The sequence below is a fragment of the Nilaparvata lugens genome, chromosome 10, assembly GCF_014356525.2.
Source record: "Nilaparvata lugens isolate BPH chromosome 10, ASM1435652v1, whole genome shotgun sequence".
NCBI lineage: Eukaryota > Metazoa > Arthropoda > Insecta > Hemiptera > Delphacidae > Nilaparvata > Nilaparvata lugens.
The window spans coordinates 23629277-23643954 of record NC_052513.1 but is presented as its reverse complement, the minus strand read 5'-3'; positions in this window follow the sequence as shown (position 1 = coordinate 23643954).

Here is a 14678-nt window from a genome sequence, read left to right as displayed (position 1 = left end):
AGACCATAAAGAGATATATGGAGAACAGAATCTCCTCTTTCGTGTGAGGTGAATGAATTTTGTAAAAATATAATCGTGAGGTAAGATACGTTTGATTCAAAAAATCAAGAAAATTGCGATATTTTCCTCATTTTCACAGTCTAGACAGCTTTTTGATAATAAACAGTCATGCAAGATGGGTTTAAAGCAACGTAGCTTATAGACCATGTAATTCTCTTCCATTTGAAACCAATCGCAAGTTTCTATCATGTATCTTACTTGTTTTAGAGACTCTTGAATATCGATAAATTGCAGAAAAAAAAACAATGTATGGTAAATACATGATAGAACATCGTTCCAACATAGAAATCTATGTAATTCCATGTATAACCCTCCTTAAAAAATCTTGGCAATATTGCTATGTCAATCAACAAGAATCTAAGTAATAAAAATAACAGAATTATTCACTCAATCCTTTCAACACTAGAGCCTAAAGTCCACTTCATCCAGGAAATCAATGAATAATTATGATTCATTAATAGCAGTATTATAATATTCTTTATTGTTAGTAGTTTCACTTAACCTTCTTTAAAGTTAAAGGTATTTTTAATTTCCTTTCCTGTCGAATAATTTTTAAAATAAGTGCATTGCAAGAGAGGTATTTTTACATTCAAATAATAGTCGCTCAGCCTTTGTTTCCTATGACGATTACAAATCTTCACCACGAGCGCGCTGTCGGCGTTTCTCCTGTTCCCCTACTCGTTTTAGAGACTCTTGAATATCGGTAAAATTGCAGAAAAATGAGAAAATGAAAATTATCACTTTTTCAATTAGCTGTAACTTTTGAACGGTATTGAAATCAGGAAAACGATTCATGGGAGCGGAAAGAAGAAAATTCTCTACAACATTGACTAGTCTACTTTTTCAATTTTTTATCCGAAGTGTTTCACGACACTTTGAATATGCGAAAAACTGTTGATACTTCAATCATTTCCACAGTCTCCTATATTCAATGTTGCGTATCTTGTGAAACACTTGAAATAAAAAATCGAAAAAGTACCTAGTCAATGTTGTAGAGAATTTTCTCTTCTTTCCGCTCCCATGAATCGTTTTCCTGATTTCAATACCGTTCAAAAGTTACAGCTAATTGAAAAAGTGATAATTTTCATTTTCTCATTTTTTCTGCAATTTTACCGATATTCAAGAGTCTCTAAAACGAGTAAGATACATGATAGAAACTTGCGATTGGTTTCAAATGGAAGAGAATTACATGGTCTATAAGCTACCTACGTTGCTTTAAACCCATCTTGCATGACTATTTATTATCAAAAAGCGGTCTAGACTGTGAAAATGAGGAAAATATCGCAATTTTCTTGATTTTTTGAATCAAACGTATCTTACCTCACGATTATATTTTTACAAAATTCATTCACCTCACACGAAAGAGGAGATTCTGTTCTCCATATCTCTTTCAATACCGTTCAAAAGCCGTTCAAGTCAATACTGTTCAATACCTTTCTTCTCTGTGACCTCACACAGTTTTCTCATCCACAAGTATCTAATGTGACCTGTTTGAAATGTTAACAAACTCACGTTTGAATTTGTACAGTATTCATCCATTTCCGTGATAATCTTTCCATCTGATGAGAATATTCCTCAACTATTTGATAATTTTTCGTCTAGTCAAAAATATTATAATTTCTCTAGCATTATTTGGTTTATTTAATTCTTTTTAACTAGTAGCTCTGTGAACAGTAGGCCTCGTCGCGCTCAGTATGTTACATTCACCTGTTATGTTTTCTCAAAAATCTGGTGTGGTGCACTCACACAACTTTCCTTGCCTTGAGAATTGATCACCTGATGCTAGTGTTCACGCGCATCTCAAGTCTACTTATAAACAAAGATCTGAGCCAGCTGGTGACAGGACAATAACGCTGGAGACACACGAGGTCTGCTATCTCTTCATAATTAATGATTTAATAGGATCAACAATTGCCAACAGTTTTCAATTGAATAATCACATTTTCTCGAATTCCGAGCATATTTCCAATTTTAGGTGAAAATGTTACGAAACATTAATTGTAGAGATTTTCATGCTCAATCTTTTCCACTCAAAACTTTTCGTTTAAATTATATCTGAGACCTGATAATTGGAAATCTAAAATCAAACTTTGCATAGATGGGGCAGAGCTCCTGAAATTTTTACAGATATGGGACTTGTGGCAGTTGATATAGCTTATCAATGACTATTTTAGGTAGGTATAAATTTGATCAAAATCTTTGGAGCCATTTTCGAGAAAATCACGAAAAACCCTGTTTTCGCCATTTCAGCCGCCATCTTGAATTACATTTGATCGAAATTGTTCGTGTCGGATCCTTATAGTGTAAGGATCTTAAGTTCCAAATTTCAAGTCATTCCGTTAATTGGGAGATGTGATATATTGTGTACACAGACGCGCATACACTCATACACACACACACACACACACACACACACACACACACACATACAACCAATAACCAAAACCACTTTTTTGAACTCAGGGGACCTTGAAACGTATAGAAATTTAGAAATTGGGGTACCTTAATTTTTTTCGGAAAGCAATACTTACCTAAGGTAATAGGGCAAGGAAAGTAAAAATAAAATAAAAAATTGACAATATTATAGGTAGACCATAGTTTTCTATGTTTAAAGAAGTTCACAGTTCATCTATCATCATCAGCATCTTGAACAGCTGAAGATGGCCAGTTAATCAATTCGTTATAGAATTGCGCATTATCATGTGTTATGTACTTTATTACTTTCCCAATGTCAGTCAGCTTTGCCACCTTGATAAGAACTTTTCCTAATGGGTAAGCTTGGTTGGGAGGGTGGCATGCCAATTGACAGAATCCCAATCGACCGAAACGCTATATTTTCCCAAACGGCCGAAAACTACTTTTTTCCCAAATGGCAGAATTGAAACTGGAACTTTCTCATTCAGCCGAATCCCAAATGACAGAAAACTTTTAAGAATTTTCCCAATCGACAGAAAACGTGTTTTGTCCCAAACGACAGAAAGTGGTGAGAGTCTCAAACGACCGAAAGTGGTGAGTCCCAAATGACAGAAAGTGATCAGTTTCCCAAACGACCGAAAACTCCTCTAGTTTGTCGCAAACGGTAGAAAGTACAGTAGACGTGCCACTTCGCTACTCTTTTTTTCATACTCTCTTATCCTCTCATCCCTTATTTTTTTCTTCTGTTCTCTTCTTTCCCCTTTATTCTCTTTCTCCTATTCTATTTTCTTTTCTCTTCTTCTCTGATTTTGCTTCTACTTCTCCATATTCCTGTAGAAATAGAAGGAAATTCAATGGGTAGGACCATTCGTTCCTCCATACTTTCGTTACTCTTCTTGAAATCTATTGGACTAGTAGTTCTGTGAACAGTAGACCTCGTGCAGTTATAAACCACAGTCTCCTCTGATACTGTCCATCAGAGTAAATTCTGTCCTGTCCTGTCGTGTAGGCGAGATATAAGTGAATAAACGACTAATGGCTGTTTGGGTTGTTGTATCGACAATGCCAATAATTTAATCTAAACAGCTATTCTTCTATCATTAGAAGCTTACCGAGTTGAAAACAGAGAAAAGTCGGGAGAAAATACTATGCTACTTCAAGTTATCAATATTATTGCATGCCTCACTACATGCGATAATTAATAGTCCACACAACAGCTGTTTTTTCACCAAGTTACATTGAGATATTGATGCAAGCGTCAATGCAAACAATAATATTATAATCCACTCTACACCTGATTTATGATGAATAATTCTATAGTCTGATTTTTACTATAATATTGGCATATGGAGGAGGCTTCTTTTCCCATTATATTATCCTCGAAATGCAAAATTTCCAAAAACCGTGTATATATACGTCGACGCGCAATTTAAAAAAGAACACACCTGTCAAATTTCATGAAAATATATTACCACGTTTGATGATTAATTGATGATCAAATTGATGAATTGATCAATTGATGATTAAATTATTATTTTTGAGCTTTACTAACTCTTTATGTTTTCAATTTTTTCTTCTTTCTTTGTATACCGTATACATATTTTTCATACCCCTTTACTAACTTTCCTGCATCTAACTCAAATATCGTTCTCTTCTAATCTAATTAGTTATACTGAATCGTTGTGAATATTTAGTGAAATGCGATATTATTCTCTTTTGTTTTTATTTTTAATTGTAAAGTTATCTCTATATCCTTATATTGAAAAATTGTGTGCCAAAATAGCATCTGGAGTATTTGTCATGAGACAGCTTGCAAGGCTCGAAGATAAAAAGCTACTAATAACAGCCTACCATGGTCTCTTATTGTCGCATATAAGGTATGCCATCATAGTGTGGGGTAACTCGTCAAAGCAAAATATGGATAGAGTATTTAAGATGCAAAACAGAGCGGTTAGGTGTATAGGAGAAGCGAATAGGCTAGATTCTTCAGGTCACTGGGTCTACTAACAGTGCCTACTAACAGTGCCTAGCTTGTTCATCTATGAGGTTCATCTATGATCCATCCTTGAAACACAACAACTTCGGCGCAAGAAATCCATTTCCGAAGCATTTATTCTTTGAGAGTCTCGTTTTGTTGATTCCCAAGTTTCAGAGTCTTAGAGCAATATACTCTGTACAATTAAATGATAAATTCTAATTGGTGTAAGGTTTGTAATATTTTTGAACCAAAATATGTAATTCAATGTTTGTGTTGCCTGCCTGGCCTGTCCAATTCTACTCGTGATTTCTCTTTTGGAATTGCTCTCTGATGATATCACGTTGCCCAGGTATTTATATTTATCCCATTGCATCACCACCAACTCTTAGATCCTTAGCTGTACCTATTTTTATTGAATAAGTATAAATCAAGTATTTAATTCGAATAAGTATGATTCTAATAGCTTCCATAGCTTGAATACAATATGTGACACAAACTTAGAATTCCGTTGTACATACTAATTCTACAAATCACAAAGAAACTGGCACTTAACGTCTATCAAATAATATAGCTCCACACCTGACCACTTGAAAGTACTCACATGCACACAATTTGAAAAAAAAATCTGGTGTGGGGCACTCACACAACTTTCCTTGCCATTATGAAAAATTAAAATATGCGTACAAAGTAGAATAACGCTGATTGATATTGGGACAGAACTGTAGCGGGATCCACGCAAAACTGACAGAATTACTTGAATGAGACTCCAATTATTATATTTATGAGGAACGCTGAGAGAAATTGAATTTTAGTATAGCAGCAATAAATCTTCAGCCTTGTTGCAAAGTTAGAAACTGAAATGTAAAATTAGCTGCCAGTGTAGAAAAGGGAGGTGTGAGTAGAAGAATGAAGTGGAAATCAAAAGGAGGGACGAAATATGAGGAAGGAAGGTATTAAAAGAAAGAGACGGAAGAGTTTAGTAAAGGGTGGGATCATGATGTAATACACAGAGGGATTTCGGTGAGCGCTTTTTATGACCAGTGGTGGAAGATGTAGAGTACCATCAGAAGGTTCGCAATTTCGGGTGCTTTCGAGTCTCGGGTTGAGAAAAGGGTTCAGGGTGAAGAGTGGGGAACGAAGGAGAATAATATTGAGAGAAGAGTAAAAAGAGTTAATGAAGGAAAGAGTAAAGGAACTGGGAGAATAAAGGAAGAAGTGTGCTGGAAAGAATATATATTGAGATAAATAAGATACATGCATGGATAGTCGGATATACGTACAAAGGTGAGGGATGACAAAGAATTAAAACGAAAAATGAATAGAGAAAAAGAGAGAAGAAAGAAGGTTGAGAGGAAGTAGAGGCGGATCGACGAAGATGAGGTGGCAGGTGGAGAGGAAGAAGGATGTGGAAGAAAAGTGAAATTGGTATCTATAGAAGAAGCGACATGGAAAAGAGGTTGTGAGGGAATGAGAAATCATGACATTTTCATGATTCAATTTACATGACATTTGCACCCGGACTATGAGTACAGTTCAAAATATCAATCAAAATTGGACACTAGTCACAATAATTAATAATCCACAACATACGAACTCCATTAATGCATTACTTTGGAAAGATCTATAGTCCGTGCAAACCTCAGACTGCAGCATTGTTCTTAAGGGTTACAGTGCTGCCAGATTGCTCAGTAACCGAGAAAGTCAAATCAGCCGGTCATGTTTTCAAATAACTGTTTAATAATTAAATATTAAAAAAAATTAACGTACTGTTTGAAAATTATAAAAAGTTTTTCTTCTTCTTATTTCATTTTTTATTTTTATTTTTGTCTTTCTTCTTCTTCTTTTATTTTTCCTTTTTCTTTTCGTCTTTCTTCTTCTCCTTCGTCTTCTTCACCTTCTTCTCTCTCTCTCTCTCTCTTCCCGGTCGTGTGTTAATGGGAAGGTTATTTTATATCCTTCTGAAGAATCGACAATTATTTGTTGAAACACCGCCGATTTATGAAGTTACATCACATTATTATATTATCGTTATTCTAATTGCATTTCTATATTTATTCTCATTGATTAATTATTTATACTTTGTGGAATTCGTTGAAAAACTAGCATTATCGTAATTCAATGTAAATTAGTGTATAAGCCAGTAAATATTGTAACATACATAAATAAAGAAATCTAATCTAATCTAATCTAATCTTCCTCTTTATCATATCCTCTATCATAGCAGTCAAAAATTGAAACTTTCCTCGTTCATTCATCTTGTCCACGATGATGTCTTTCAAAATGTAAGACTCGTTGAGTTCTTTCATAATGAGATTGAACTAACAAAATCGGTCGAGAAACCACGGAGGAGTTGAGGTCTCAAAAACAAGTTCGCCTATTCATTTAGAGATAGGCAATACGCACTACAAGCTTGTACATCAAGTTGCAGATTTAGGAGTATTCTATTTTTTCTCATTCGATCGAATTGATGAAATATTGAAACTGGAACGTTCTCATCCAGCCGAATCCCAAATGATAGAAAGCTTTACGAATTTTCCCAATCGACAGAAAACGTTGTTTGTTGCATTGAGCCGAAAGTGGTGAGAGTCCCAAATGACAGAAAGTGTTGAGAGTCCCAAACGACCGAAAGTGATAGGTTTCCCAAACGACAGAAAGTTTCTCTAGTTTGTCGCAAATGACAGAAAGCGTTCTGCCAATTGGGAAAAAAGTAGTTTTCGGCCGTTTGGGAAAATACAGCGTTTCTGTCGTTTGGGATTCTGTCAATTGGGACCCTACGGGTTGGGAGGTGGTCAACGTTAGTAGACAAAAGGTTGACCACTCACAGGTGTATGATTCAAAGTGGTGGGGGGAACGCCAGCGTGACGTCACGTGTAGTAAAAATGTGATAGAGTAACTACACTGATCATACAGTTTATTCACTGTATCTTCAAATATATCGTCGTTTAATCTCCTCAAGATTGACCTAGAACTTGAAAATTCTCCATTCTTATAGCGAATGAATCACCGATTCTAATGATGTTGTTTAATATTTCAAGTTCATTCAACTTGTATGAATAAAATGAAGTTGAAAGTTTTTCAAGAATCTAAAAACGTGACACGAAAAATTTAATAAGCTGGAAAAGTGTTAGTAGATAACGTTATACTATTATAATTTCAGATTAACCCTTAAAAAATATTGATAAACCAATGCATCGCAATAAACCGATCCCAATAAATCCGATGAATTTCATCATTAGAGGTGGCTATGATTTCATTCATTGTAAATGCACTGAGCACATGCTGGTATCGAGCACATGTTCTACGAGAGTCAAAATATCTCATCCCCGAAATTCACAAGCTGATGTACAGCCGAACTACAAAATATAAACACGACCCAGAAGATGAAGAAACCTTAAGGGTTTGAAAGGGAAGGTTAGGAGGTGGGGTTTTTGCTTTTATATGGCAAAATGCTTGTATTATTCAAAATTTAACAACATTATTATTATTATTATCAACATTTAATGTTTTGATAACTATTGTAAAGCAGAAACAGAAAGTTTGCATGTCAGAAAATGTTTGTGTTATATAATTTGACTATACGACACCATATGATTTTCAAGAATGCGATATTCTGCCTACTCTGTACTACAGCCTACGTCACGGCTGCAGTTCCCCCACTCCAATTGCATTTCAACGAAAATACTATAGATGAGTGACCAACCTTCTGTCTACTAACTTTGGGAGGTGGTAGCTTAGCACATTCTCGTGCATGAAGAATGTATTCGAATCAAGTTCATTCCATTGATGAAACGGTGAGCTGTGATGAAGCCTTTCTTGTCAGATTCATATAAAAATGATTCAGTGCACTTATGTCAAAATTTATTTTTGCTTCTTTCTTCTTAAGAAAGAGAGAGAGATTTTCATGCTCAATCTTTTCCACTTGAATTTCTCAGTTTAAACTGTATCTGAAGCCTGATAATCGGGAAACTAAAATCAAACTTTGCGTAGATGGGGCGGAGCTTCTGAAATTTTTACAGATATGGGACTTGTGGCAGTTGATTAAGCTTATCAATGACTATTTTAGGTATAAATTTGATCAAAATCGTTGGAGTCATTTTCGAGAAAATCGCGAAAAACCCTGTTTTTGACAACATTTTCGCCATTTTAGCCGCCATCTTGAATTGCATTTGATCGAAAGTGTTCGTGTCGGATCCTTATAGTGTAAGGACCTGAAGTTCCAAATTTCAAGTCATTCCGTTAATTGGGAGATGATATATATTGTGTACACACACACACATACAGATCAATACCCAAAAACCACTTTTTACTTTCCTTGCCCTACTAACATAGGTTAAGGAAAGTAGGCCTATTGCTTTTCAAAAAACATAAAGTAACCCAATTTCAAGTTTTCTATACGTTTCAAGGTCCCCTGAGTCCAAAAACATGAATTTTGGGTGTTGGTTTGTGTGTGTGCATGTGTGTAGGCCTATGTCTGTGAACACGATAACTCCATTCCTAATTAACCGATTGACTTGAAATTTTAAACTTAAGGTCCTTATACCATGAGGACCCGACAATAAGAAATGCAATAATATTCAATTCAAGATGGCGGAAAAAATGGCGGATAATTACTCAAAAACCATGTTTTTCACGGTTTTCTAGAAAACGGCTCTAACGATTTTTTTCAAATTTATACTATGGATAGCTACTTATAAGCCCTATCAACTGACATGAGTCTCATTTCTGGGAAAATTGCAGGAGCTAATATTCTTGAGAAAAATGGCGGATAATTACTAAAAAACATGTTTTTCACGGTTTTCTCGAAAACGGCTCCAACGATTTTCTTCAAATTTATACCATGGATAGCTATTTATAAGCCCTATCACCTGACATGAGTCTCATTTCTGGGAAAATTGCAGGAGCTCCATAATATTCTTGAGAAAAATGGCGGATAGTTACTAAAAAACAATGTTTTTGACGATTTTCTCAAAAATGACTTGACTGATTTATTTAAAATTCATACCCTATATAGTTATTTATCAGCTCTATCAACTGGCATGAGTCTTTTTCCTTGGAAACTAATGGGGTCCACCCCATCCTTGAGAAATGGACTTTGTAAACTCCTCGTGCATGAGGTAGGTAGGTAGAGCAGTTTATAAAAAGAACACATAGTCGAAATTTTCATCTGTAGAACAGTTGTTTTGATGACTTTAAAAAAAAATCATAGAATTTCACAATTCACACAAAGGAAAATGTACTCTGAAAACAATTATACACATATAAAGTTGATATGGCGGAAGGTGTGGCTCGTTCATCAATTTTGCTAGTCAGTCGGGTCAAGCAAGGGGTTTGTTACCACTGTCTGAAAAAATGGCTTTTGGTGGCCCTGAAAAAGGGCCAAGTTTGTTGCTGGTGGCCCTGAAAAGGGACCAAGATTGTTGCTGGTGGCCCTAAAAGGGACCAAGGCAGGCTAGATGTTTAGTAGTCGTCGACTGGCACAATACCACGCTGTGCGAGGGTCCCGGGCAGGTCCGTCTGGTGCGAGAGCAGGCCGGCAGGGGCTCAAGTCAATGGTGCGCAGTCTCCACTCTGGTTTACCTGGGCTACGGAGAGGGCTGACCGGGTGATCTACTAGCTAGAGGTCGTGCCGAATCTCCGCCGGGAGGACCTCCTCGACCACTTCCTCGTTTAGAAGGGGCCTTCGGTCAAACCCTGGGCAGGCAGGGTCGTAGGCTTCTGCTGCACACACTCCGATGTCGGTTCGGCACCCAACCCGCGCATCCAGAACCGCTCGCCAGTTGTTAGGCTGGGGCGCTAAGTCTTGGGGCGCTGCTGGCGCGGCGGTGTACAGCCTCAGCCTCTCCTCCACCTGGCGAAGCCGACGTAGGGCCCTCCTCTTCTGGATTCGGCGGCAGGCTGGTGAGCAAGTGCTATCGAGGGTAGCTGAGTAGCCCCCTTTTATTCACAGTCCCCGAGTTCACCTGCGCTGCTATTGGCCGGCGGTGCTCGGCCAATAGAAACGCAGGAACGGGTGGCGGTGACTGAGGCGCACCATGGTGGCGGGTGGGCCAACCACTCATTTGGTTGATGCGTGGCGTGGGGAGCAGAGCAGAGCGGCAGGCTGAAAGGTAGCAAACGTGAGGGAGGTATCAATTCCCCCCCCCGTTTGAGGTAGCCACGGCGAGAATTTATTGATTGCAAAAACAAGATACAATGTTTACAAAATATACAAAAGTGCCATTGGGCGATAATTTTACAGAAGTGAGACCAGAAGGGTCTCCCCCAACAGGTAGGTTGTGGTCAATAATTACAGAAATAAGACCAGAAGGGTCTCCCCCAACAGGTGGGTTGTTATTCCAAGAGATGTTGCTGGTCGGTGGTTGGAGCCGGGCGTAGTTGAGTCTCGTACACCTTGATGGTCTCATTGTCACGGGTGATCCAGTAGACAGCTCCTTGGTTGTGGGCGACCGTATATGGTCCCTTCCATCTGGGTGCTAGGCCCACATGGAATTGAGCCTTGTTTGAGAGTTGATGATTCCGTGTGAGCACCTGGTCGCCGATCTGGTAACGAGGCTGTGTCTCGGCTATTGGGTCTCCCTTCCTATTGAGATAATTTTCTTGGTTCAACACGGCTTCGCGTTGGATTGTGGTTAGCGTGTGTAGATGCTGGTTAATATGGTCTTTGTGTGGTTCGAGTTGATTTTTGGGCCAGTGGCTCCATTCCCCTGGTCGTGGAAGGGTTTGGCCACACAGGATTTGACTGGGGCTGTATCTTGTTGCCGTGTTCTGTCGATTTCGCAGGGTGAATAGCACGGATGGTAGTTGGTTCTCTCATTCTTGGTGTTGTTCTTATAGGCGGATCCGTAGTCCCTTCTTGAGTTCCTGGTTCCTTCTCTCGGTAGGGTTGGCTCGGGGGTGATAAATTGGCGTGGTGTAGAGTAAGACTCCCCATTTGAGGCAGAGTTCGTTCCATAGTTTCCCTGTAAACTGAGTGCCATTGTCGGAGAGTAGGATTTTTGGGTATCCCCATCTGGGAAACAGGTGCGTATCCATCATGCGGCCAATCGTGTTGGCGTCACCATGAGGCAGCGGGTGGGCTTCTATCCACCTGGAGAAAGAATCAGTGATGACCAATATGAATCGATTTCTTCGCTTGGAGAGTGGGTAGGGGCCCATCAGATCGAGACAATCTTCGTGCTAAGTAGCTCAGACAGAGGCGCACAAACGTCAGCGGCGTTGGGTAAAAATTCTCGTAGCCAGCCGACTACTCCGAGAAATTCTCGCAGTTTCTTTCTGGTGGTGGGTGGTTGGGCAGAAGTCACAGTTAGGATAGCCTGCGGTTTTGCTTGGTTGCCCTCGGAGGTGATTATGTGACTGAGGTATTGAAGTTGCTTGCGGCCGATCTGGCATTTTGCTGCTGAGACAGAGAGATTGTATAGATTTAACCGTTCAAACACTTTGGCTAAGTGGAGTAAGTGTTCTTCCCAGGTATCCGAGTACACAATGATGTTGTCGAGATAAGCATAGCAGAACTTGTCGACGTATCCACTCAGTACCTTGTTCATCATGGATTGGAAGCAGCTGGGTGCATTTCGTAGGCCAAAAGGCATGACCTTAAATTGTAGCTTTTCACCATAGGGAGTGGTGTAGGCCGTGTAAGGTCGAGACTGGGGTGCGAGTGGTACCTGCCAGTATCCCATCTGTAGGTCGAGTGAGCTGAATATTTTTGAAGTTCCCAGGCTTCGAATGACGTCCTGTAGGGTCATCTGCGGTGCTGTGGCTGGAACAGTGATGGAATTCAGCCATCGGTAATCGATGCAGAACCGTGATGTGCTGTCCTTCTTGGGGACAACGACGATTGGAGAGTTGTAAGGCAAATCACTGGCTTCTACCAGGTTGCGTTCCTTGAGGGCGGCAACTTCGGACTCGATAATTTGCAGTTTCTCCTGTGAGTATCGGTAAGGCCGCTGGCTGCATATTTCTGAGCTGTTGAGTTGAATTGTCATGGTGGCGGCCGTGGTGATGGAGGGTGGCATCTGCTCCATGAACAATTTTGCGTGTTGTTGCAGTAATACTGTTAACCGTCGGTGCTGGTCGCTGGGCGTGTCTTCTAGTAACTTGTCAACCAGGTGAGTGTCCATCTCTACTGAGACTGGTGGTTGCACTATCCAGAAGATCGTATCTCGCTGCGTCTTGCCGTAGATTAGCCTGTCTTGCTCTAAGTCAAGCACTGGCTTATTCTCCCGAAACCATGGTCGTCCCAAGATGATGTCTTCACGTAGGTCAGGTAGACCTAGGAAGGGAATATTTTGAATGTGCTGTTGGATCTGGAGTTCCAGATGTCCTTGTATGGCCGTTTCGCAGCTAGTGGGATGGTTGGCCAGCAGTACAGGTAGCTTCAGCGGTTGGATCCGTGTACCGTGGTCGAGGTGGGCAGCTCTCACAAAGTTGTGCGTTGCGGCTGAATCGAGTAGAGCATGTAGTTGTTTACCCGCGAGGATGACAGGGATCTGGGGTAGAGTCTGTCCGTCTATCTGGATCACGGCTAGGTTAGGTGCTTGGCTGGGCGGAGGGCTGGTGATGTGGTTGTTGACTACTGGGGCGGCAGTGTTGGTGACCTTGTTGGTGACTGCGGCCAGGGCAGTGTTGGTGACCTGGTGGCTGACTGCGGCTGGGGCAGTGTTGGTGACTGGCTGGTTGACGGCGGCTGGGTCAGTGTTGGTGACCTGGTGGCTGACTGCGGCTGGGGCAGTGTTGGTGACCTGGTGGCTGAATGCGGCTGGGTCAGCATTGGTGACCTGGTCGTCGACTGCAGCGAGGGCAGTGTTGGTGACTCCGTCCATGACAGCGATCCTGGTAGGTGGCGGGTGCATGTGGGTCACAGTTGCATGTTCCTCCCCAGGCTGGTGGTCGATGACACGCTCATCGTCGCCTGGTGATGCTGTCCTCTCGCGGGCCAGTAGAGGCGCGGCTGCTGGGAGCTGTGGAGAGTCTCTGTCAGCCGGGAAGAGCAAGGGGTCTTCGGTGACATTGGAAGGAGACTTAGTGACGCTAGCAGGGTCTACGGTGGCGTGACAGGTAGGCGATCGATCCGTTGTGAGTGAGACGGTCATGAGTGACGGCTGGGTGGTTGACGCGCAAGGGTGTGCCGGACGCGGTTGCTGTTGTGAGACGGTGACCCGGGTGACAACTGGTACTGGGTCATTCTTGATAGCCCGTGGAGGTGCGGCTGCTAGGTACCGTGGAGAGTCTCCGTCAGCCGAGAAGAGCGAGGGGTCTTCGGTGACGTTGGAAGGAGGCTTGGTGATGCTGGCAGGATCCACAGTAGCATGAACAAGGAATGACTGGCTGGCCAGTTCGGTGACGGTTATCACTTGTAGTTGGGGTGGTGACCTGCGAGGCTGGCGCTGCGGGTCTTGCACCTCATCATTAGTGTAGTGGACTCCTACTTTCCGTGCTGGAGGGGTGGAGTCCGAGTCTCTCCAGTATCGCCGTTTACCTGCCGTTTCTTTGCGAGTTCTGGGCAGTCACGATGAAAATGCTTGGCCGGGCAGTAATGACACTGAGGAAGCTGTTGTAGTTGAACCTCGGCGGCGGCTCTCGATGGGGTGGCCCTGCGGGTGCCGTAGGTTGAGGCGGCTTATATTTTGGTCGACTGTTGAGGTCGGTTTCCAGGTCGTTGGCGATCATGATCAGCTCTTCATAGTTCGTGGGACGAGCAGCTCAAACTAGGGTGCGAAGCTCGGAACTCAGCTGACCGATGAGCAGGGCGATCACCTCGTCTTCAGCCAGGTTGGTTCCTAAGCGCTGCTGTAGTTGGAGCTTCTGCCGGATGAATCGCTCCACTGGCTGGTTCGGTTTGTGGGTGGTGCCATAAAATTCTGTGTGAGCGGCTGCGGCATGACCCAGGTATAGCTGGGAATGTGGTGACCCTGTAGCAGCTCGGTGCACTGTCGCATGAAGGTGATGGGGTCTTCATGGAGCTTGCCGCGGAAGAACGGTAGCAGAGTCGCTATGCTGGTCAGCTGGCTGAGGTTGCCGGTGTAGCTGACGGCTGGAGCTGGTAAGTTGGCCATGTTGCTGGTTGCGGTAGTGGCATGACTAGAGGTTGACGGTGGAGCAGGCAGGTTGACGGTCAGCGCGCTGGGTTGCAGGGTGGTTGGTCGAGCGGGCTCGCTGGTGAAGGCGGGTGGCTGCATTGCCCCGGTTTTGCTGGTGGAAGCGGGCGGCTGCGTCGTGCTGCTGT